At 38.2% G+C, this 23,857-nt stretch overlaps 1 pseudogene; it reads left to right on the plus strand.

Moving 5' to 3' along the window:
- The first annotated feature begins 678 nt into the window (after positions 1-678).
- On the plus strand, positions 679-23,284 carry LOC149168697 (tyrosyl-DNA phosphodiesterase 1 pseudogene; annotated as a pseudogene).
- The last annotated feature ends 573 nt before the right edge of the window (positions 23,285-23,857 follow it).

Consider the following 23,857-nt stretch of genomic DNA (forward strand, 5'->3'; position numbering starts at 1 on the left):
ATCAGATTCTCAAATTGGCTTGCTAATTTGGTACCAGTTAGAAAGAAGAATGGAAAGATTAGGATTTCTATAGACTTCAGAAATTTGAATAAAGCTTCATTGAAAGATAAATATCCTCTTCCTAAGATGGATTTAATTTTACAAAACATTGTTGGTTCACAAAGGATGTCTATGCTCGATGCTTTCTTAGGGTACAATCAGATTCTTGTGCATCCAGATGATCAAGAGAAGACAACCTCCACAACGCCATGGGGAACATTCATGTACGCCAAGATGCCTTTCGGTCTCATGAATGCAGGGGCCACTTTCCAAAGAGCAATGGATATTTCCTTTGCTGAGGAAAAGGACAAATCAGTGGTTGTCTATCTTGATGACATCACAGTTTTTTCAAAGAGAGAGGAAGATCATTTGAAGCACCTTGAAAGAATTTTTCTGAAATGTAGGAGGTTTGGTATCTCTCTTAATCCCACTAAAAGTATTTTTGCTCTAACATTAGGCAAACTTCTTGGTCATATCATTTCTGAGGAAGGAATTAGGATTGATCCTAATAGAGTTATTGAAATTCAAAAGTTAGATCTGCCAAGAAGTAGGAAAGAGATTCAATCCTTTCTTGGAAAAGTTAACTTTGTTAGACGTTTCATTCCTAACTTTACTGAGGTTGTCAAGAATATAACAAAGATGTTGAAGAAAGGAGTGGACTTTAAGTGGACAACTGAAGCAAAGAAATCTTTTGAGGAGATCAAGAAGGCACTTACACAAGCATCGGTTCTTATCAGCCCAGATTTTACCAAGGAATTTCTTATTTTTACATTTGCTTATGAGGATACAATTGTTGGAGTTTTGCTGCAAAAGGGAAATCAAGGTACTAAACAACCTATTTCTTTCTTTAGTAAGACATTAGCAAATGCTGAACTGAAGTACAATATCCTAGAGAAGCAAGCTTACGCCTTGGTGAAAGCTATAAAGGATTTCAGAATCTATGTTTTGCATTCTCATATTGTTGCTTATGTTCCAAATGCTGTTATAAAAGATATCCTAACACAGGCTGATCCGGATGGAAAAAGGGGCAAGTGGATAGCAAAATTGTTAGAGTATGACATTGACATCAAACCCACCAAATTGGTGAAGGGTCAAGGCTTGGCAAAGCTAATGACTCAGCCAAATTTAGGCTACCTTGACATTAATTTGAGTACAGAGATCTCAGAAATTTCTGAAAATGAAGAGGAGTTGGTCCAAATAAATGAAAAATTCTTGGTTTCAGAATGGTACAAGGACGTAGCATTTGTTCTACAGCATAATAAAGCCCCTGCTAATCTTACAAAGTCCAAAGCTCGGTTTGTCAAGTTGAATTCTTTAAAATATTTTGTATATGATCAAAATTTGTTTTGGAAAGACGCAGGAGGGATTTTGTTAAATTGTCTCCTTGAAGAAGAAGCTGATAAAGTAATTGATGAATTTCATAAAGGAGATTGTGGGGGACATAATTATTGGAAAGCTACTGCAAACAAAATCTTAAGAGCTGGATATTTTTGGCCAACTATGTTCAGGGAAACTTACAGAAGGGTGGCTTCCTGTCATGAATGCCAAATATTTGAGGGAAAAAGGAAACTTATGCCTTTACCTTTGGTTCCTATATATGTTGAAGCGCCTTTCCAGCAATGGGGATTGGATTTTATTGGGGAAATTCATCCTCATTCATCAGGACAGCATCGTTGGATACTCACAACCACCGATTATTTCACCAAATGGATAGAGGCAATTCCAACGAGGCAAGCTAATGATTCAGTGATTATCTCTTTCTTAGAAAATAATATATTGTCTAGATTTGGCTGTCTAATGAAGATTATAACTGACAATGCTCAAGCTTTTAAGTCCAAGAAGATGATTAATTTTTGTCACCAATATCACATCACTCTTGGGCACTCTACTGCCTATTATCCACAAGGAAATGGCCTTGCCAAATCATCAAACACAAGCATTGTGAGGATCATAAAGAAGGTGCTGCAAGAAAACAAGAAAGCTTGGCATTTGAAATTGAAGTATGCTTTGTGGGCTGACCGAATTTGTACAAAGAGATCTCTTGGAACCTCGCCATATGAGTTACTATACGGTGCTGAAGCTATATTCCCAACATCACTTGGAGTACCGGTAATGAAACTAATTCAAGGGCTACAAGAGGAACCAAACGTTGTACAAAGGAGAATCAATCAACTGATATCCCTACAGGAGAAGAGGAATGAGGTATATGATAGTCATCAACAAAGTCAGAACAGAATCAAGAAAACATTTGATAAGAAGATCAAGGAAGTTACTTTTCAGATCCATAACGGAGTGCTGAAATGGGAAGCCAGAATTGAGGAGAAAGGTAAGCACGGTAAATTTGAAAATTTGTGGAAGGGACCATATCAAATTGCTACTTTTCATGGAAACAACACTTACATTTTGCAAGAAATTGATGGAGAACCATATGCCGAAGGACCTGTTAATGGCAGGTTCCTAAAGCATTATCATTGATTGAAATACTTTCAGTTTCTCATAACATTGTATATATTTGTTTTATCAGTTTTTCCTTTTGTTATAAATAATGACAAGCTGAAACAGAAGGCTTAAGCCCGAGGTGAAGGCCCAAGAAGCTGGAAAGGGATGCTTGTCAAGTAAATCTATGTTTGTCATAAAATGGATAAAGTACTAGACCTGCGAGTTCTTAATGTACTACAGGAGCACACTATCCCAAGTGGAGCCGTTGTTATCACTTAACAAACAATTTCCAAATTTTTCATAACAGTTTGATTGTAAAGGTTAGGTGCTAGTCCAGGTTTAATTTTTTATTTTCTTTAGTGTCTAAGTCCTAGGAGTCTTAGTGGTATGGTTAAATAAAGGTCAAATATCCATTCTCATTCATCACTGGTCTCATAACTCACATAGGTTCCATGTGTCAACTTTGTTCGAAGGTTCTTATGTGTTATGAAACTGTTTAGGAATTTTCGTAGCGCATAAACTCTGTTTAGGTGTTTTCGTAGCGCAAAACCTAGATTTTGCACTGGCTGCGCTACGAAATTGGAGATTAGTGCGGATCCGTACCAAATCTTGCTCAGCTGTCATATCTATCAAATCCCGTTATGTTTACATCATCATTTGTCAGCTTATACACTTCGCCTATCATGTCCAACTGCTTATCTTCATCATTAGATTCGTTAGGTACCTTGGTACGCTCAGATTTCAAGTTTCAAGAAGAGGAAGTATTCATAGTCATGATTTGTGTTTGGGTTCATTCATGAGAAATAAATTGTTAAGCCTTCAATTTGAATTCCCTGAAGATCAAGCGAGGCCGTTTTCAAGCGAGGCAGCTTTCAAGAGAGGCAGTGATCGAAGATTAAGGCAGTGCTAGTATTTCAAATTTCTATTCCGCTGGAATTTCATGGAGGGGTCTGCAGAAAGAAAGGAGCACAAGTCAAGCAGATGTTTGAGGAATGAATATGAGGGGTTAGACAACATCCTAAAGAATGATGAAGTTGAACGAGCCTTCAAACAGGTTGGCTGTTGGAGGTTTTGCAAAAAACTTCAAGGAGGCCATATGCAAGTCACCAAGGAATTTGCCTTGAATTTCACAGGTTTGAATCCGAAAGTTGGGGTGCTTGAATTACCCATCTCTCCAGAGGTCATATCTACAGTTACTGAAATCCCAAGGGGAATGGTTTAAAATTTTCAAATTTTATATGACTCCCTGCAAAGAAATTCTGAAGCCAGAGTTCATTGATTCAGATTTAAATAAGTCTGTGCCCAGGAATTTTGTCAAGGACTCATTTTCCAATTTACTTACTTGCATATAGAGGTACTTTACCTGCGAGGGGAGGTATCATAAGGTGTATTCATATCACTTCAATCTTCTACTGCATTTCACAGGAAAGACATCTCTTGATTTACCTTTCTACTTGTTTCGTAGCCCAGGCAAAATGTGTGACAAGGTTCAGCTAAAGAAGGAAGCTTGTGAGACCTCATTGTTTCACAACGGCTTAGTCACGTTGATCATTTTGCATGAGATCCAGAGAGTAGACAGGGACTGGTCCACGTTCATGTTTATGTCTGACTTCAAAAATGAAACTGGCCTCAGTCCTCAAGCTGTAAAAAATTCTTCACTAGCAACGAATGATCGTGCAGAAACAAGATCCAGGAGATTTGTAAGTGTGAAGGCTAGGAAGCAGGTAAAGGAACCCACCAGACCACTGATAATACAAGACACACCCCAACAGTCCTGGAAAGAGAAAACTCAGATCAAAGAGGGTGTACATGAATCATCTACAGGTGAAGTAGTCCAGAGAAGAATGACAAGGAGCCAATTAGCTAAGGCAAAAGGTAAGACAGTGGTTACTGAGGAAAGCCCTGTTTCAAAGGGAAGTCTTAATGACTTACTACAAGCTATTGATATTGAAGAATCTCCCTTGGTTCGAGCAGATTTGATAGAATCAGGAAAGGACAAGACCAAAAAGATCAAGCCTCGAAAAAGATCAAGTTTGATGATCCAGTTGCTAAATTTGTCTTTAAGCCAAGAAGACCTATGATGAGGCACTCAAGACAGGTACAAGATACATTACTAGAAGCAAGTGAAACAGAGGAGATGGCACAGTCTCATGAAGGACTAGTAGCTCCATCAGAAACATCATCTCAGCTGCATAAAAGAGATAAAGGTAAGGCAGTTATCCCTCAAGAGGAATATAGTGTTGAAGAGTTCAAAAAGAAGTTGAAATTAGCAAACCTAGAAATTGCTAAACTAAAGAAAGCCTCAAGGAAACATGCAATCAAGGAAGCTCATTTTAACAAAATGGAGGCTCTATGGGAAGACAAAATAATTCAAATACCCGAGCTGGTTGACTGTCATGCTCAATACTATACCTGGTCAGTTCCCGCAATAAAGGAAGAAAAATTCATCAGAAGAGTTAATACGAGACTGAGAGCTGGGATTAGAGTTATGAAGAGGAAAATTGAGGATTTGAAGATACAGCTAAGCCAGCGGGAAAGATTTCCTTAAGGAAATCACACAACAAGTAAGATTATATCCCAAATTTTGATGATTTACCTTGTTGCAGTTTTTCTTGAAGAATGATGCATCTCCATTCAGTTTTGAATAGCTTCAGGGAAGTTGAAAAGGACATTTCAATATAAAGAGGCTCAAGACAGTCAAATTTTGGTATTAAAACTGTGTTTTGTGATTACACAACAGTTTCGTAGCTCGCTACAAAACTGCTGTAGCTGCATAATTAAACTCAGTCGACCAATTTTGAGTAATCAAGGGGAAACTTTTTTGAAAGGGGATTTCAGAAAAGGATCATTTACAATCTGCAAGCATCCAACCAGGGCAAAACAAGCGAAGGAACTCTAATCTTTTTGTTATACAAATGATCACAACTAGTATTGTCCATGACATCTCAAACAACTTTGAAGAGGTTTTGTCTTCATACAACTATATGGGAAGGGTCTACAGCACATGAAGAACGTGGCACTCCAATACATTTTTTTGTAATCAAAGAAGAACAACATGGTTAATTGGTTTCAAATATCCTTGAGGAAACCAAAAGCAGAAAAACAACGGCAGTTTCCTACTTTCCAACAGCAGTAAAGAGATAAGACATTAAGGACCAGCAAGGAGTTTTAAACATCCACCAAAGATAAACTGAAGGAAACCACTTGTCAGAGAACGCGTTTTGATTGTAATAAATGCTATTATCAGCATGAAGTGGAGTTAGACTCCTAATTATCTTAGGTTTCTAAAACTTCCAGTTAGCAGTTGTTGTATTTAATAGTTAGTTAAAGTTTGAGTAGGTGTCATAGCAAGTAGAATTCTAGTTCCCCTCATGCTGGAGGAGGAATCTCTGCTATGTAAATAATTCTATATATAGGAGAGAGAGCAATGTACTTAGGGTTGGAAAATTATTGAGAAAAGCTCTCATGTTGTGCTTTGTGTAAAGACTCTGTTTTCTAGTAATACAATATTGGCCTTGCTTCTTAGGAATCAAAAGGAATTCGATGTTCTGAATGTCTTGTGTTGTCTCTTTCCTATTATCTACAGTGTTATGAATGTCTGATTACTTAGAAATCACTAACATTGCTCTAATTTCCTTAATACATTTGTAAACTGTGTTGGTCCTCTATGTGTTTGGTGTGTTTACATATGTTGGATTCTGAATTCCCTAACTTCTATGCAAAGCTAACCTTACTGTCAATACTGAAGCATATCTGACTCCATAAGCCCAATGGATACTTTTTAATTGTGTTTCAACCTCTTATACTTGTTCATTTTGTTTCATAGAGTTAGCCATCTTATTCATTATCCAAATCTTTAATCTTGTGAGAGAGCCCTCTCAGGTTGGGGAGGCTAAGCCTCAGCCTAAAGTAGGTTTGAAATAGTTACTTAAAGTCTACCTGATCACAGCAGCCTATCAAGGTCTGATTTTGAGATAACATTTTGGTGCGTCTGCCGGGAGACTGAAGATTATTCATTCCCGAAAACAAGAGACTGAACTTCTGAAGGTAGCAGGAGCTCAGAAGACTTTTTGAGGCTGCAATCTACCTTGGTGACTCCATACATTTTTAAAAGTTTAAAAGGTGGCTTCAAGAGGGAGATATACACGGAGCAATCCTGACCCAGATCCACCTACTCCTGTGGACAATCCAAACACCATTTCAAGGAGCAGACAAAGATTTACTGAAACACCAGGTACTCCATCTTTTTCAAAATATTTTCTCTCTGAATTTTCAAGAAGTCCTGAGGACAAAATAATTGATGATAAGATTCATGAGGTGTTGTTGAGATCTAAATACGAAGAAGAACTCATTAGAAGTATTTTCGATTTACAAAAAAGAGGAATTGATACTTCGTCTCTAGTATCACAAAAAGATAAAGAGGAATTTTGGGAGGTTGTTACTTCTGAATTATTGTTAGAAGAGGAAGATTTAAAAAAACTCAAAGAACTTGATCCTTTTGAAGTCTTACTCAAATCTAAAACTATTTTACCCCTTCCAAACTGGAGTACATTTGTCAATGGTTTGCAAAGCCAAAATAGTCCTTTCCGTACTAGCACCTTATCTTCTGCTTCTACTAGTCCTAGTAGTTCTCAAACACCAGGAAATCCGCCTCATATCAGTTCTGTTTCCTCTGTCCTTTCAGTACCTGTCATCACTGTTCCTCCATTAACCATGGCCGTACCTGCTAGGTACGCTCCATTAGCACTCCCTGTTGTTTTACATGACCTTCCTAGCAAATATGCTGCTAGAATTCCAACATGGGGTGGGGATGAAGAAATCACAGCAGAAGAACATGTAGACAGATTCAATGATTTTGTTGACAGAGAGGAAGTTGATGATGAGGATGTGAAACTAAGATTGTTTGCACAAACCTTCATTGGAGAAGTTAGAAAATGGTTTAAAGCTCTTACAGCTGGAAGCATTCACAGTTGGACAGAGTTTGAAGATAGTTTTCTAAGGAAGTGGGGAAACAGAACTAATCCCGTCCAAGCTCTTACTGAATACAATAATCTTAGAAGAGCACCTGATGAAACCATTCAAAATTTCTCCAAGAGGTTTAATAAAGTGTTCAATTCCATCCCAGTCCGTTTGAAACCTCCTGAGGCCTTGGCACAACTGAGATACACCGAAGCATTTGATTCTGACTTCTCTCTGTTACTCAGAGAAAGAGACTCTCCTACTCTTGCTGACATGCAAAACGACGCAATTAAAGTAGAACTGAACATGGTCGCTGCTAAAAAGTCAAAGATGGGAAAAACCAAACTGAAAGAAGAAGATAAACCTTTCTCTTCAGCTCCAGAAGATAAAATTGATTCAATCATGAAGACCATGGAGAAGTTGATGGATCGGTTGGCTCTTGGAAATACTTCTTCTCCTCCAGCATAGCAGGAGCCTCAATTTAGAAATCCTCAGTTCAGAAGACCTCAAAATCAACAAAGGCCAAGAGAGAATAGGAATCAACAGCCTGATCCTCCAGTAAGACCTCCTTTCCAGCAGAACTTAGTTGATGAAGAAGATGAGCCTGAAGTTCCTGAAGAATCCATCCATTGTCTTGATGAAGAAGTGTCAGGAATTTTCTTAACTAAGGAAGAACATGATGAATCCAGTATAACCAAACAAGGAGAGGAACCTTCAGACTATTTAAAGGGTTATCAGCACGCTATCTTTGAAATGCAAAAACAGTACAATCTCAGGAATAGAAATGTACCAATTACCGCAAGCAAAGCAAAGCCCAAGAAGGATGTTTCAAAGGTTGTTGAAGACAAGGACAATCTAAAGGCTGTTGAGGGTAAAGTCGATTCTCTATCTGGTAAAAGACACATTCAAACTCCATCTCCTACTAAAGAAATTGAGAAAACTATTTCTTTTTTTAACCTTGAGAATGAAATTGCTAAAATCAAAATATCAGTCCCCTTTAGTGAAATCCTCAAGGTAGACAAATACAGAAGTAAGATTGTAGAGATGCTTAATTCACAACCAGGAGTAGCTGATATCTTAAATGTGCAAGAAGATAATCCTATTATTTACTTGGGTCCAAGACTTGAAGATGAACAGAATGAAGAGTTTCCTCCTTTCTACATAAGCATTAGCATTCATGATATGACCTTACATAATGCTATGTTAGATTCAGGGGCATCTCATAATCGTATGCCCAAGGTAATCATGGAAAGGTTGGGTTTGAAGGTGACGAGACCATATAAGGATCTATTCTCTTTTGATTCAAAAAGAGTTCAATGCATTGGTTTGATTAAAGATGTTGTTGTGGGGCTAACACAAATTCCAGCGAAGACAATTGTCATGGATATTGTTGTGGCCGACATTCCACCTAAGTTTGGTATGCTGCTTTCAAGATCGTGGGCAGCAAATATCAAAGGCACGATGCAGATGGACCTTGCCTATGCTACTATTCATGTTTTTGGTGAGCAAAGGAGGTTGTATCGGGAGACCAGAATGGCTTATATGGTAAGCAGCAAATACAAACCTCAAAATTTTCCTATTTATTCATTTGATACTGGCCTAGGATCAGCCATTCTTTTAAATGAGTCAGTTGGAGATGAATCAGAGGAGAGGTTTTCAAAAAATCAATCCCAAGGAGATTATCAAGAAGATGGAAAAGAGACAATAGGCTGGTGGTCGTTATACTTTGATGGATCAGCAGGAAGAGAAGGGGCAGGAGCTGGGATTTGGATCACTAGTCCCAATGATGAAAGTAAGTTTTTCTCCTACAAACTAAATTTTGACTGCACTAATAATATGGCTGAGTACGAACCTCTGATTTTGGGCTTAGAATCTTTGTTAAAGTAGAAGGCTAGAAACATTGTTGTTTTTCGAGATTCTGAATTGGTGATTAAACAAGTGGAAGGTGCTTATCAAACCAAGGATGTAAGGATGAGAGCATATAGAAACTTAGTGTTGGACATGTTGGGAAAGTTTCAGGCCTATTCTTTCACTATCAAAACCAGAGACCAAAACTCTATTGCAGACTCTCTTGTTGTTTCAGCCAGTCTTTTTATTATTCATATGCACTCTTCTGGAAAATATGAGGTGGAGGTTCGTCATCGACCACAATCCCAGATAACATTACTAATTGGCAAATCTTTGAAGACGATCAGCAGGTAAAGAATTTCATTGAGTTAAAAGAAGAGTTTGAAAACACTCATATGGATCAACAAAATATGTTTGTGGAGTCAAAGGAAAAATATGAAGTCTTACAACTGAAAAATAATTTAATACCTAAAGGTCTCATTCCTCTTGAGAAATTGTTTGATCAAAATGATGTGTTTAAAACACCAAAATTACAGGCTGATGAGGAGGAAGCAGAGAGATGCAACTTAGGGGATTCAGTAGTACCTAGGATGGTTAATATTTCAAAATTCCTTTCAGCTGATATGAAGGCTAAATACATTGAGATGATGAAAAGGTTTATTGATGTGTTTGCATGGAGCTATGCTGATTTAAAACAATATGATTCTTCTATTATCCAACATACCATTCCTATTAAGGAGAATGAGAAACCTTTCAAGCAGAAGTTAAGAAGAATTAATCCTCTTCTTATGCCATTGATTGAAAAGGAAGTCAAGAAACTCTTTGATGCTAAAATTATTGTTCCTATACAGATTCTCAAATTGGCTTGCTAATTTGGTACCAGTTAGAAAGAAGAATGGAGAGGTCAGGATTTGTATAGACTTCAGAAATTTGAATAAAGCTTCATTAAAAGATAACTATCCTCTTCCTAAGATGAATTTAATTTTACAAAACATTGTTGGTTCACAAAGGATGTCTATGCTTGATGCTTTCTTAGGGTACAATCAAATTCTTGTGCATCTAGATGATCAAGAGAAGACAGCCTTCACAACGCCATGGGGAACATTCATGTACGCCAAGATGCCTTTCGGTCTCATGAATGCAGGGGCCACTTTCCAAAGAGCAATGGATATTGCCTTTGCTGAGGAAAAGGACAAATCAGTGGTTGTCTATCTTGATGACATCACAGTTTTTTCAAAGAGAGAGGAAGATCATTTGAAGCACCTTGAAAGAATTTTTCTGAAATGTAGGAGGTTTGGTATCTCCCTTAATCCCACTAAAAGTATGTTTGCTCTAACATCAGGCAAACTTCTTGGTCATATCATTTCTGAGGAAAAAATTAGGATTGATCCTAATAGAGTTATTGCAATTCAAAAGTTAGATCTGCCAAGAAGTAGGAAAGAGATTCAATCCTTCCTTGGAAAAGTTAACTTTGTTAGACATTTCATTCCTAACTTTGCTGAGGTTGTCAAGAATATAACAAAGATGTTGAAGAAAGGAGTGGACTTTAAGTGGACAGCTGAAGCAAAGAAATATTTTGAGGAGATCAAGAAGGCACTTGCACAAGCACCGGTACTTATCAGCCCAGATTTTACCAAGGAATTTCTTATTTTTACATTTGCTTCTGAGGATACAATTGTTGGAGTTTTGCTGCAAAAGGGAAATCAAGGTACTGAACAACCTATTTCTTTCTTTAGTAAGACATTAGCAAATGCTGAACTGAAGTACAATAGCCTAGAGAAGAAAGCTTACGCCTTGGTGAAAGCTATAAAGGATTTCAGAATCTATGTTTTGCATTCTCATATTGTTGCTTATGTTCCAAATGCTGTTATAAATGATATCCTAACACAGGCTGATCCGAATGGAAAAAGGGGCAAGTGGATAGCAAAATTGTTAGAGTATGACATTGACATCAAACCCACCAAATTGGTGAAGGGTCAAGGCTTGGCAAAGCTAATGACTCAGTCAAATTTAGACTGCCTTGACATTAATTTGAGTACAGAGATCTCAGAAATTTCTGAAAATGAAGAGGAGTTGGTCCAAATAAATGAAAAATTCTTGGTTTCAGAATGGTACAAGGACGTAGCATTTGTTCTACAGCATAATAAATCCCCTGCTAATCTTTGAAAGTCCAAAGCTCGATTTGTCAAGTTGAAGCCTTTAAAATATTTTGTATATGACCAAAATTTGTTTTGGAAAGATGCAGGAGGGATTTTGTTAAATTGTCTCCTTGAAGAAGAAGCTGATAAAGTAATTGATGAATTTCATAAAGGAGATTGTGGGGGACATCATTATTGGAAAGCTACTACAAACAAAATCTTAAGAGCTGGATATTTTTGGCCAACTATGTTCAGGGACACTTACAGAAGGGTGGCTTCATGTCATGAATGTCAAATATTTGAGGGAAAAAGGAAACTTATGCCTTTACCTTTGGTTCCTATATATGTTGAAGCGCCTTTCCAGCAATGGGGATTGGATTTTTTTGGGGAAATTCATCCTCATTCATCAGGACAGCATCGCTGGATACTCACAGCCACCGATTATTTCACCAAATGGATAGAGGCAATTCCAACGAGGCAAGCTAATGATTCAGTGATTATCTCTTTCTTAGAAAATAATATATTGTCTAGATTTGGCTGTCCAATGAAGATTATAACTGACAATGCTCAAGCTTTTAAGTCCAAGAAGATGATTAATTTTTGTCACCAATATCACATCACTCTTGGGCACTCTACTGCTTATTATCCATAAGGAAATGGCCTTGCCGAATCATTAAACAAAAGCATTGTGAGGATCATAAAGAAGGTGTTGCAAGAAAGCAAGAAAGCTTGGAATTTGAAATTGAAGTATGATTTGTGGGCTGACCGAATTTGTACAAAGATATCTATTGGAACCTCGCCATATGAGTTACTATACGGTGCTAAAGCTATATTCCCAACATCACTTGGAGTACCGGTAATGAAACTAATTCAAGGGCTAGAAGAGGAACCAAACGTTGTACAAAGGAGAATCAATCAAATGATATCCCTGCAGGAGAAGAGGAATGAGGTATATTATAGTCATCAACAAAGTCAGAACAGAATCAAGAAAACATTTGATAAGAAGATCAAGGAAGTTACTTTTCAGATCCATGACAGAGTGCTGAAATGGGAAGCCAGAATCGAGTAGAAAGGTAAGAACGGTAAGTTTGAAAATTTGTGGAAGGGACCATATCAAATTGCTGCTTTTCATGGAAACAACACTTACATTTTGCAAGAAATTGATGGAGAACCATATGCTGGAGGACCTGTTAATGGCAGGTTCCTAAATTATTATCATTGGTTGAAATACTTTCAGTTTCTCATAACATTGTATATATTTGTTTTATCAGTTTTTCCTTTTGTTGTAAATAATGACAAGCTGAAACAGAAGGCTTAAGCCAGAGGTGAAGGCCCAAGAAGCTGGAAAGGGATGCTTTGCAAGAAAATCTATGTTTGTCATAAAATGGATAAAGCATTGGACCTGCGAGTTCTTAGTGTACTATAGGAGCACACTATCCCAAGTGGAGCTGTTGTTATCACTTAAGAAACAATTTCCAAATTGTTCATAACAGTTTCATTGTAAAGGTTAGGTGCCAGTCCAGGTTTAATATTTTGTTTGCTTTAGTGTCTAAGTCCTAATAGTCTTAGTGGTATGGTTAAATAAAGGTCAACTATCCATTCTCATTCATCACTGGTCTCATAACTCACATAGGTTCCATGTGTCAGCTTTGTTCGAAGGTTCTTTTGTGTTACGAAACTGTTTAGGAGTTTTTGTAGCGCATAAAATTTGTTTAGGTGTTTTTGTATCGCAAAACCCAGATTTTGCACTGGCTACGCTATGAAATCGGGGATTCGTGCGGATTTGTACCAAATCTTTCTCAGCTGTCATATCTATCAAAATCCGTTATGTTTACATCATCATTTGTCATCTTATACACTTCGCCTATCATGTCCAACCGCTTATCTTCATCATTAGAGTCGTTAGGTACCTTGGTACGCTCAGATTTCAAGTTTCAAGAAGAGCCAAGTATTCACAGTCATGATTTGTGTTTGGGTTCATGCATGAGAAATAAATTGTTAAGCCTTCAATTTGAATTCCCTGAAGATCAAGCGAGGCCGTTTTCAAGTGAGGCAGCTTTCAAGAGAGGCAGTGATCGAAGATTAAGGCAGTGCCAGTATTTCAAATTTCTATTCCGCTGGAATTTCATGGATGGGTCTGCAGAAAGAAAGGAGCACAGGTCAGGGAGATGTTTGAGGAATGAACATGAGGGGTTAGATAGCATCCTAAAGAATGATGAAGTTGAATGAGCCTTCAAACAAGTTGGTTGTTGGAGGTTTTGCGAAAAAATTCAAGGAGGCCATATGCAAGTCACCAGGGAATTTGCCTTGAATTTCACAGGTTTGAATTTGAAAGTTGGGGTGCTTGAATTACCCATCTCTCCAGAGGTCATATTTGCAGTTACTGAAATCCCAAGGGGAGAGGAAAGATGGTTTAAAATTTTCAAATTTGATATGACTCCCTGCAAATAATTTCTGAAGCCAGAGTTCATTGATTCAGATTTAAATAAGTTTGTGCCCAGGAATTTTGTCAAGGACTCATATGCCAATTTACTTACCTACATATAGAGGTACTTTACCTGCGAGGGGAGGTATCATAAGGTGTATTCATATCACTTCAAGCTTCTGCTGCATTTCACTAGAAAGACATATCTTGATTTACCTTTCTACTTGTTTCGTAGCCTAGGAAAAATGTGTGACAAGGTTCAGCTAAAGAAGGAAGCCTGTGAGACCTCATTGTTTCACCAAGGCTTAGTCAAGTTGATCGTTTTGCATGAGATCCAGAGAGTAGACAGGGACTGGTCCATGTTCATGTTTATTTCTGACTTCAAAAATGAAATTGGCCTCAGTCCTCAGGCTGTAAAAAATTCTCCACCAGCAGCGAATGATCGTGTAGAAACAAGATCCAGGAGATTTGTAAAAGTGAAGGCTAGGAAGTAGGTAAAGGAACCCACCAGACCACTGATAATACAAGACACACCCCAACAGTCCCAGAAAGAGAAAACTCAGATCAGAGAGGATCTACATGAATCATCTACATGTGAAGTAGTCCAGAGAATAATGACAAGGAGCCAGTTAGCTAAGGAAAAAGGCAGGACAGTGGTTACTGAGGAAAGCCCGGTTTCAGAGGGAAGTCTTAATGACTTACTGCAAGCTATTGATATTGAAGAATCTCCCTTGGTTCAAGCATATTTGATAGAATCAGGAAAGGACAATACCAAAAAGATCAAAGCCTCAAAAAAGCTCAAGTTTGATGATCCGGTTGCTAAATTTGTCCTTAAGCCAAGAAGACCTGTGACGAGGCATTTAAGACAGGTACAAGGGACATGACTAGAAGCAAGTGAAACAGAGGAGATAGCACAATCTCATGAAGGACCAGTAGCTCCATCAGAAACATCATCTCAGCTGCATAAAAGAGATAAAGGTAAGGCAGTTATCCCTCAAGAGGAATCTAGCGTTGAAGAGTTAAAAAAGAAGTTGAAATTAGCAAACCTGGAAATTGCTAAACTGAAGAAAGCCTCAAGGAAACATGCAATCAAGGCAGCTCATTTTAACAAAATGGAGGCTCTATGGGAAGACAAAACAATTCAAATATCCGAGGTGGTCGACTGTCATGCTCAATACTATACCTGGTCAGTTCCTACAATAAAGGAAGAAAAATTCATCAAAATAGTTAATATGAGACTGAGAGCTGGGATCAGATTTATGAAGAGGCAAATTGAGGATTTGAAGATACAACTAAGCCAGCGGGAAATATTTCCTTAAGGAAATCACACAGCAAGTAAGATTATATCCCAAATTTTGATGATTTACCTTGTTGCAGTTTTTCTTGAAGAATGATGCATCTCCATTCAGTTTTGAATAGCTTCAGGGCAGTTGAAAAGGACATTTCAATATAAAGAGGCTCAAGATAGTCAAATTTTGGTATTAAAACTATGTTTTGTGATTACACAGCAGTTTCGTAGCGCGCTACGAAACTGCTGTAGGTGATGCATAATGCACAGCAGTTTCGTAGCGCACTACGAAACTGTTGTAGCTGCATAATTAAACTCAGTTGACCAATTTTGAGTAATCAAGGGGAAACTTTTTTGAAAGGGGATTTCATAAAAGGATCATTTACAATCTACAAGCATCCAACCAAGGCAAAACAAGCGGAGGAACTCTAATCTTTTTGTTATACAAATGATCACAACTAGTATTGTCCATGACATCTCAAACAGCTTTGAAGAGGTTTTGTCTTCATACGAGTATATGGGAAGGGTCTATAGCACATGAAGAACGTGGCACTCCAATACATTTTTGTGTAATCAAAGAAGAACAACATGGTTAATTGGTTTCAAATATCCTTGAGGAAACCAAAAGCAGAAAAACAGGGGCAGTTTCCTACTTTCCAGCAGCAGTAAAGAGATAAGACATTAAGGGCCAGCAAGGAGTTTTAAACATCCACCAAAGCTAAACTGAAGGAAACCACTTGTCAGAGAACGAATTTTGATTGTAATAAATGCTATTATCAGCATGATGTGGAGTTAGACTCCTAATTGTCTTAGGTTTCTAAAACTTCCAGTTAGCAGTTGTTGTATTTAATATTTAGTTAAAGTTTGAGTAGGTGTCATAGCAAGCAGAATTCAAGTTCCCCTCATGTTGGAGGAGGAATATCCGCTATGTAAAGAATTCTATATATAGGAGAGAGAGCAATGTACTTAGGGTTGGAAAATTATTGAGAAAATCTCTCATATTGTGCTTTGTGTAAAGACTTTGTTTTCTAGTAATACAGTATTGGCCTTGCTTCTCAGGAATCAAAAGGAATTCTATGTTCTGAATGTCTTGTGTTGTCTCTTTCCTATTATCTACAGTGTTATGAATTTCTGATTACTTAGTTTGTAAACTGTGTTGGTCCTCTATGTGTTTGGTGTGTTTACATATGTTGGATTCTGAATGCCATAAATTTTATGCAAAGCTAACCTTACTGTCAATACTGAAGCATATCTAACTCCATAAGCCCAATGGATACTTTTTAATTGTGTTTCAACCTCTTATACTTGTTCATTTTGTTTCATAGAGTTAGCCATCTTATTCATTATCCAAATATTTAATCTTGTGAGAGAGCCCTCTCAGGTTGGGGAGACTAAGCCTCGGCCTAAAGTAGGTTTGAAATAGTTACTTAAAGTCTACCTGATCACAGTAGCCTATCGGGGTATAATTTTGAGATAACAGGTTCGGCATATAACAGCAAAATCAAATAGGAAAGTGTCAGGGTCCTCTGTGGTCAGGCCATGGAAATGAGGTTGAGAAGAGGGGCTTATATTCTTCATCTTAGTGTCCCCATTGGTCTCTCTGATTTGGAAGATACCCTCAATTCCCTCTCTATTTCCTCTGTCATTTCTGTTTTTAGCCATTGGTTCAGTAGGAATTGGTTCTTCCTCTTCTTCTTCCCCTGTAGGTTCTTCAAATCTGTAAGGTTGCTCACCTAAAGGTTCTTCCACTTCACAGTCGCTGAAGAAGAGAGAAGGTTGAATTTTGGATGAAGTGGGGGTATTTGTCAAAAATTTCCCTAAATTGTCCCTATTCCTACGAGGCATGAAAGGAAATGTTTTTGGGTTGGTTTTTGTAAGATTTTCTTTAAAGCTAGAAAGTACTTGCAGAATGAAATTGTTGATTGAATTAAAACTACTAATAAAAAGACTACTTGCTGAATTGAAATTCTACTTGCAAAATGGAAAGGAAAGCAGATAATAACAAATGCAAGAAAGGAAGAAACTAGATTACTTTTGCAGAAATAAACTAATGGAAGAAAATTGAGGATAAGAAGTAGAAGAAAATAAAGTTGGAGACTAGAAATAGAAGAAAGCAGTAATCACTTTCTACTTAGACACCTCCCCGATAATGGCGCCAAAAAGTGATGAGCCTAGGTATTGCAACAAGAATGTTGCAACTCCCAGGGCTACCAGCTTTACTTATCAACTCGGTGTTCATACAAACTTCGAGGTGATAGTACTATATGCACAAGTAGAAGTGAAGGTCCTGCCTGTTGTCACTGTTTATCTGGCAAGAGACCCTAGGGGTTCCAAGCCAAACTTCTATAGGGTCAGAAGAAGCTTAATTCTTTGATGGAAGAATAGAAAACCTATTCTAAGAGAGAGCTACTCTACTGCAGTAATGAAGAAAACATCATGTAATGCTAAACCACACCATAACCTAATAAACCAATTAAACAGCTATGTTAAGCAAAATTTCTAAAACAATCCCTAACCTAATGCTACTATCTAAGCTACAGAGGCAAATGGAATTAAACTATACTAAGATGTAAGTAAAGAAACTAAGCTAAATCAGTTTTCAAGTGGAAAAAGTAGTCGGAGACCGAAATTGGTGAAAGGAGGACGTGAGGACACAGTAGTGCATAGGGACTGTTGGATCGATCAACAAACAGAAGATGGACGACGAATATCTTATCGTGAAGGCTTAAGTGAATAGATGGGTGAATAGGGTGAATGCACAAGATGAACGACGGAGGTCTTATAACGGAGGTTAAATGGATAGATTGACGAACCGGACGAATGAATATGATGAACGGTGGAGATCTTATCGCGAAGGCTTAAGTGACTAGATGGATGAACATGATGAATGGTTGAGGTCTTATCACGGAGGTTAAGTCAAGAGAGAGACGGACAGGGTAACGAAGCGATGAACGACTGAGATCTTATCGTGTGGATTAAGTCGAGAGATGGATGGACAGTATTAACCAGAGGATGGACAACAGAGATCATATCGCGCGAAAAAGAAACGTGCGGAAATGATGGAGTGGGTTTCTAAGGTGGTAAGTAGTTTCTCGTGCGCCCTCAAGGTCATAAGCGGAATTATGAAATTTCACGCAATTAGTCTTACTACGCGACACGTAGCATGAGAAAACCACTTTTCTCGCATTCTCTCGGGCAGATAACGGTCATGCAATAATCCGCACAAGATTGCACGATAGCCGTTGGATCAGGTGGGGCTGATCAACGATGGAGATCAACCAAGCTAGTTGGCGATCAGGTGACACAATAGGCACCGGATCAGGCGAGGCAGATCAACGGTGGGGGTTTAAAGTGCATAAAGTGTTAAGGTGGCGTGATAGCTATCAGATCAAGAGGCAGATCGATGGTGGAGATTAAAGCGCATAAAGCAAGTGGAAGACTTCATGCGAGGTAGCAATTGGAGAAAATAATGAATCGAATGGTGATTATGAAGGTTTGTTGTGGATCGAACGGCGAGGAAGCGATGTATGAAGAACGTGTTGAAGGAGGTTTCAAAGGAAAATGACAGAAAAACCAGTGAGGATGAACAAATAATTGCATCGAACAACAAACTCCATAGCTCATGCGAGAACTAGAAACTTATGTTTTTGGGGTTGCTAAAGGGTCTCTTCCTTGAGTCATGGTCCCAGAGGGAGGAGATGAGGCTGAGACACCTGCGCACAACCTTATGGTGATCTTTTTCCTCTAGCTACCCTGTGAACTGAAATAAGGCACAAATGGAAGCAAAACCAAAGAACAACCGATCTAATCTACACTAATGTAATGAAAATGCATCTTTTAAGCAAATGAACAGAACCAGAAAGCTACTTAAGCAAATGAACATAACTAGAAATCTATGCTAGCATACATGTACAGTAAATAGGATCTTTGCTTGCTCGGGTTAGGACCTAACCCAAGAGCTTCAGCCCTCTAAGTTAATTCAAAGCTGACTTAAAACAGAACTCGTTCTCATTATGAAAACCATGGATTACAAAACAAACTGTCACAAGTCTTGCAGCTCAGAAATAAAGTAGAGTTTTACAATGAAAGTCTGAATCCTGCTGAGTTCCTAAGCCTCTCTATTTATACATCTGAAGTCTCTAACGACTTCCTTCCCATTAGGGAGGCTTGGCTCCCCACTCAAGATAAACTGGTTTCTGTCCCTTTCACTTGCTCGGTTGTATTCTAGTCCTCAAAGTGATGGTTGTTTGCACTCCGAGCTAATGGAGGAATATTCGAATGGAGGGATAGTAAATGAGGAGGATTTACCTCCTATAATTACTCTCCCTTTTCCCATTCGAGTTGTGACCAAGGTCTTTGCCATAGTTCCTTGCTTTTATACTTGATGCCTGCATTTTTCCTTGTTTGTATCCTTTATTCCTGCATTACATGCACATTCTACCACAAAGCAAAATATCCAACTCTAACTCATCTCATAAACAAACTATAATCAAAAGTATGCAATAAGGTGTGAGGATAGTTGGTTTGACTAAGATAGGAGGTGAATTAAGGCCAATTAAGGCCCATATAATTACCCAATGATGAGGCTTATCAGCTATCTAGTACTAACTTTTTGTAGTATGCAACAAATAATGCGACACAGATTTTTATAAGAAACTCAAAATTTGGACAAAATAATAAAAGTGGACTGGGTTATATTGGTAGTTACTATTTTGGTGCCCAAAATCCATTTTTACTCTACCATGACTGCTGGGCCAAGCTGCAAAAGGTCTAACAAAACTTGTAAGAAAAAGATTGTGATTGCTTCTCCTACAATATGTATTATGTAATTTTATTTGCACTTTAAACATATCAAATACCATCTTGTTGCATCCTTCATAAATTCTGCATAAAGACTTCACCAACTAACATTTACTCTCTTTGACTCGCAACTCTTGCCAATTGTCACTACGATCAAGGGTCGTGAAGTTCTCTTCTTGGAATTTGCAGTATTTTAGTTCCTACTGAAGATTTTGCTTAGAAACAATCCTCATTGATGGAAATAGATTGTGCCTTGATTTGAGGAGAGTGTTCCTACCACTTGAGACAACTTACCTGGACTGACGAGAAGAATATCCCAATTTATGCAGTACAACAATACATAACCAGGGGTTTTTCATACATCTAACTGAACTAGTTAGTGGGGTCTAGCTTGGATGGATAACGCAAGGGGTTGTTGCGCTACCCATTCAGGTCTGATTCCTACTTATGACATGCTTGCCTCTCATGGGCCGATTTTCCTCCACAAGCCCGAATCATGTGGATGGGGCCAGCACTTCCTGGGTGACTTTGACAAAATAAATTTGTGATTGGAACAAGCTTGAAGTTTGTTTATTAGCTATTTAAAGTCTAGTTAGTTTAAGTTTAGATTACGAATGCATTCAGGCCCATTATTCTTCATGATTTTAATGTAACTCACTTACAGGAAATAGTAAATATATCTTCCAGTATAGAAGAATGTAAAGGGGGAAAATTTCAAATGCAAAATCGTATCTTTTGGAGATATTACATAAGTAATTTCAAGTAATTGACATTGGCTTCATGTGAAACCAATTGGATCAGAAAAATTAAGAACCCAAATAAGGCCCATACCTTTCATTATAATTAAATAAAGAATGTTGAGAACATGCCAGAGAGGAAATGCATTTTATTTGTATGTCGATAGCATCGAATGCTAGTGTGAATTTTAGTTCACACCATGTTTGTAAGAGTGTGGCATCAACATGTTTAGCGTTATTGGAATTTTTCTTTGGACATCATTTGTAAGAACTGTCTTTAACTTAAGAAAAATAATAGAGTAATGGAAGCACATATTTTTTCATACAACCTTTATCTTAACAACCACTCTAATTTTTATCGTAGGAGGTTCTTGGATTTCCAAACCTGAGCTTTGAACATAAACTAGAACATAAGGAGAAAAACATCCGACATAATACGGAACACGTAGGTGCACAAACAAAAACCAAAAGGTTTAACTTCAAAAACTTTTGTCGATATAAACAATAGATTGACTAAGAAGACTAAAGCAATGTTAGTTTAGCGCCATTATTGAGTTGGAGTTTTAGTGCCTTTGAAAGACAATGAAGAAGAAGACTCTTCAAGCCATCCTTTAACAATTTTTTTCAAGGTTCAAAAGCAATTGGGCTCAATGACCTACCAAACAACAATAAGCAAGTGAGCCATAAGCATATCCATTTGAATGGTTTAACTGATGGCTTTCCTGAAATTTTTGTGGAAGGTCAGAATCCAATCAGTCTTAGGTCAGGGAATTCAAGGAAAAGGATCTCTCCACATGAACAAGGTACTCTTGTAGATGGAGATATTATAGAATTGATTCTTGGAAGCCTCCCTTTCAAGTATAAGGTTGCAGTTGATGATAGGGAAAAAGAGCCTCCATCAGTGCAATGTGGAGAAGCCGATGACCACATTGAGTCCTCAGCTGATGTTAAAGAGTCAATTGAAGTTAAAACATACTTTCTCAAAAGGAAACAACAGTTTCTTGATGATGAAGCATTTGTGAGGACTTTGCAGGAAGGGGTTCAATGGAGGAAATTCTCCCTGACTGCCAAATTCAACAACTAGAGAAGATATTGTCCTCATTGGACCACTTATATCAGTTTGTACTAGTCCAAGAACAACTTTTTCTCTCTAGGTTGTGCCTTCATCAGATGCTATCCATTGTTGCTTTCTTGCAAGACAAGTTTCACACAAATTCTCCTTCTTTTGTTCTTGAATCTCTAGAAGAACAAACACATTTTTCCTTTACTTAATAGAGAAAGGCTATTGAAATTGAACAAGCAACTAGTGGTTCGAGAATGGCTTCTACCTCAATGAATGCAAACAATGTTAGTCATGATCAAGGTCTGATGCACGACATTGACTCGAAAAGAAGAATGGTTCAATTAATATTTAAGAGACAGGGTCGATTCAATATTTTAATATCCCAGAAGAGATTTAGTCCTCAACATTTCAACTCATGCGAGTTCAAGGTTTTCCTACATGGGCCAATACTCGATCAGTTTCAATTTCTGATGTGATTCAGGGAAATGTGCTTGTGGCAATCCTTTTGAACTACATGGTGGACATGGACTGGTTGCTGTCTGCTTGTCCAATTCTAAGGACAATTCCTCGTGTGTTGGTAATACATGGAGAAAGTTCGCACACATTTGAAAATATGAAGAAGGAAAAACCTACAAGTTGGTTGCTTTACAAGCCACCATTGCACCTCTCTTATGGAACACATCACTCCAAAGCTATGCTTTTGGTGTACTCAAGAGGAGTTCGAGTTGTTGTGCACACAAAAAATTTAATTTATGTTGACTGGAATAACAAGACACAGGGTCTGTGGATGCAAGACTTCCCTGTAAAAGAGCAAAAGATATTGGGAAAACATCACCATTTGAGGATGATCTAGTTGAATATCTCGAGGCTTTGGAGTGGTCTGGATGCCATGTCACATTGCCACAAATCGGTGATGTTAAGATCAATGCAACATACTTTAGGAGGTTTGACTATAGCAGTGCATCGATTCGTTTGGTGGCATCTGTGCCTAGCTATCATAAAGGTGCCAAGATGAAAAAGTGGGGGCATATGAAGCTTCGAACAATTTTGCAAGAGAAATGCTTTGGAAACAAATTCCAAGGTTCTCTGCTTGTCTACCAGTTTTCTTCTCTTGGATCTTTGGATGAGAAATGGATGATGGAGTTGGCTTCATCAATGAGCTCAGGATCTACTTGGGATAAACAACCTTTAGATCCTGGAAGTGTGCAAATAATTTGGCCTATAGTTGAATATGTTTGATGCTCAATTGAGGGTTATGTTTCTCGTAATGCAATTCCTAGCCCACAAAAGAATGTGGAAAAGGAATTTTTGAAGAAATACTGGGCTCGATGGAAAGAAAATCACACAAGTCGATGTCATGCAATGCCTCATATAAAAACATATGCACGCTACAATGGCCAAGAGCTTGCATGGTTTCTTCTCACGTCTTCAAATCTCAGCAAAGCTGCTTGGGGTGTACTTCAGAAAAATAGTTCTCAACTCATGATCTGTTCTTATGAGCTAGGTGTTTGTGTCACAAGTTGTAGCAGCAGTTGCTGCCTTACATGAACGATTCCAGCTGGAGGAAAGAATAAATGGACTGAGAAACTTCAGAAGGCTTTCAAAATATCAGCTATTAGCTGAGCATGAAAATGTCATGAGGAAGGCTACAGAGGGGCGGAAGGGCGTTCCGATTATAAACCCATACTTGAGCAGGATGGCCTTATATGGCAACGTTCTTCCTATCAGCTAGGTCTTGGTAGGTATATTTGTATGGCTCAATGAGGTCTCCAGTTCAAGTCTAGGCAGCGCCATTGTTGTTCAAGTCCACGCGGTGCAATTTCTTTTATCCCCCGTGTTTGAAAATATATCCAATTGAGGGCACCTAATGAAGCACCCAGCAAAAGCAAGGTGAAATCTGAATCAATTCTCTCTGTATCCTCTATTGGTAACACTGAGTTGCCGTTAGCCTCGGGATTTTTTCACTAGGACCAGATGTCAGACTAAGGGTCCTAGAATGCAGTAAATATGTTTCGTGTTGGAGGGAGTTGTGAGTATGGTGAAGAGAGCAGCAAGTCGTCTACAGGTGCCAGCTTTCCGAAAAGTATGCCTGGAAATATAGTCAGGGAAGGGCTTTTGAAT

This window comes from Pinus tabuliformis, chromosome 4_2 (genome assembly GCF_031772625.1).
Source record: "Pinus tabuliformis cultivar Carrire ecotype Pingquan chromosome 4_2, CPIR1, whole genome shotgun sequence".
NCBI lineage: Eukaryota > Viridiplantae > Streptophyta > Pinopsida > Pinales > Pinaceae > Pinus > Pinus tabuliformis.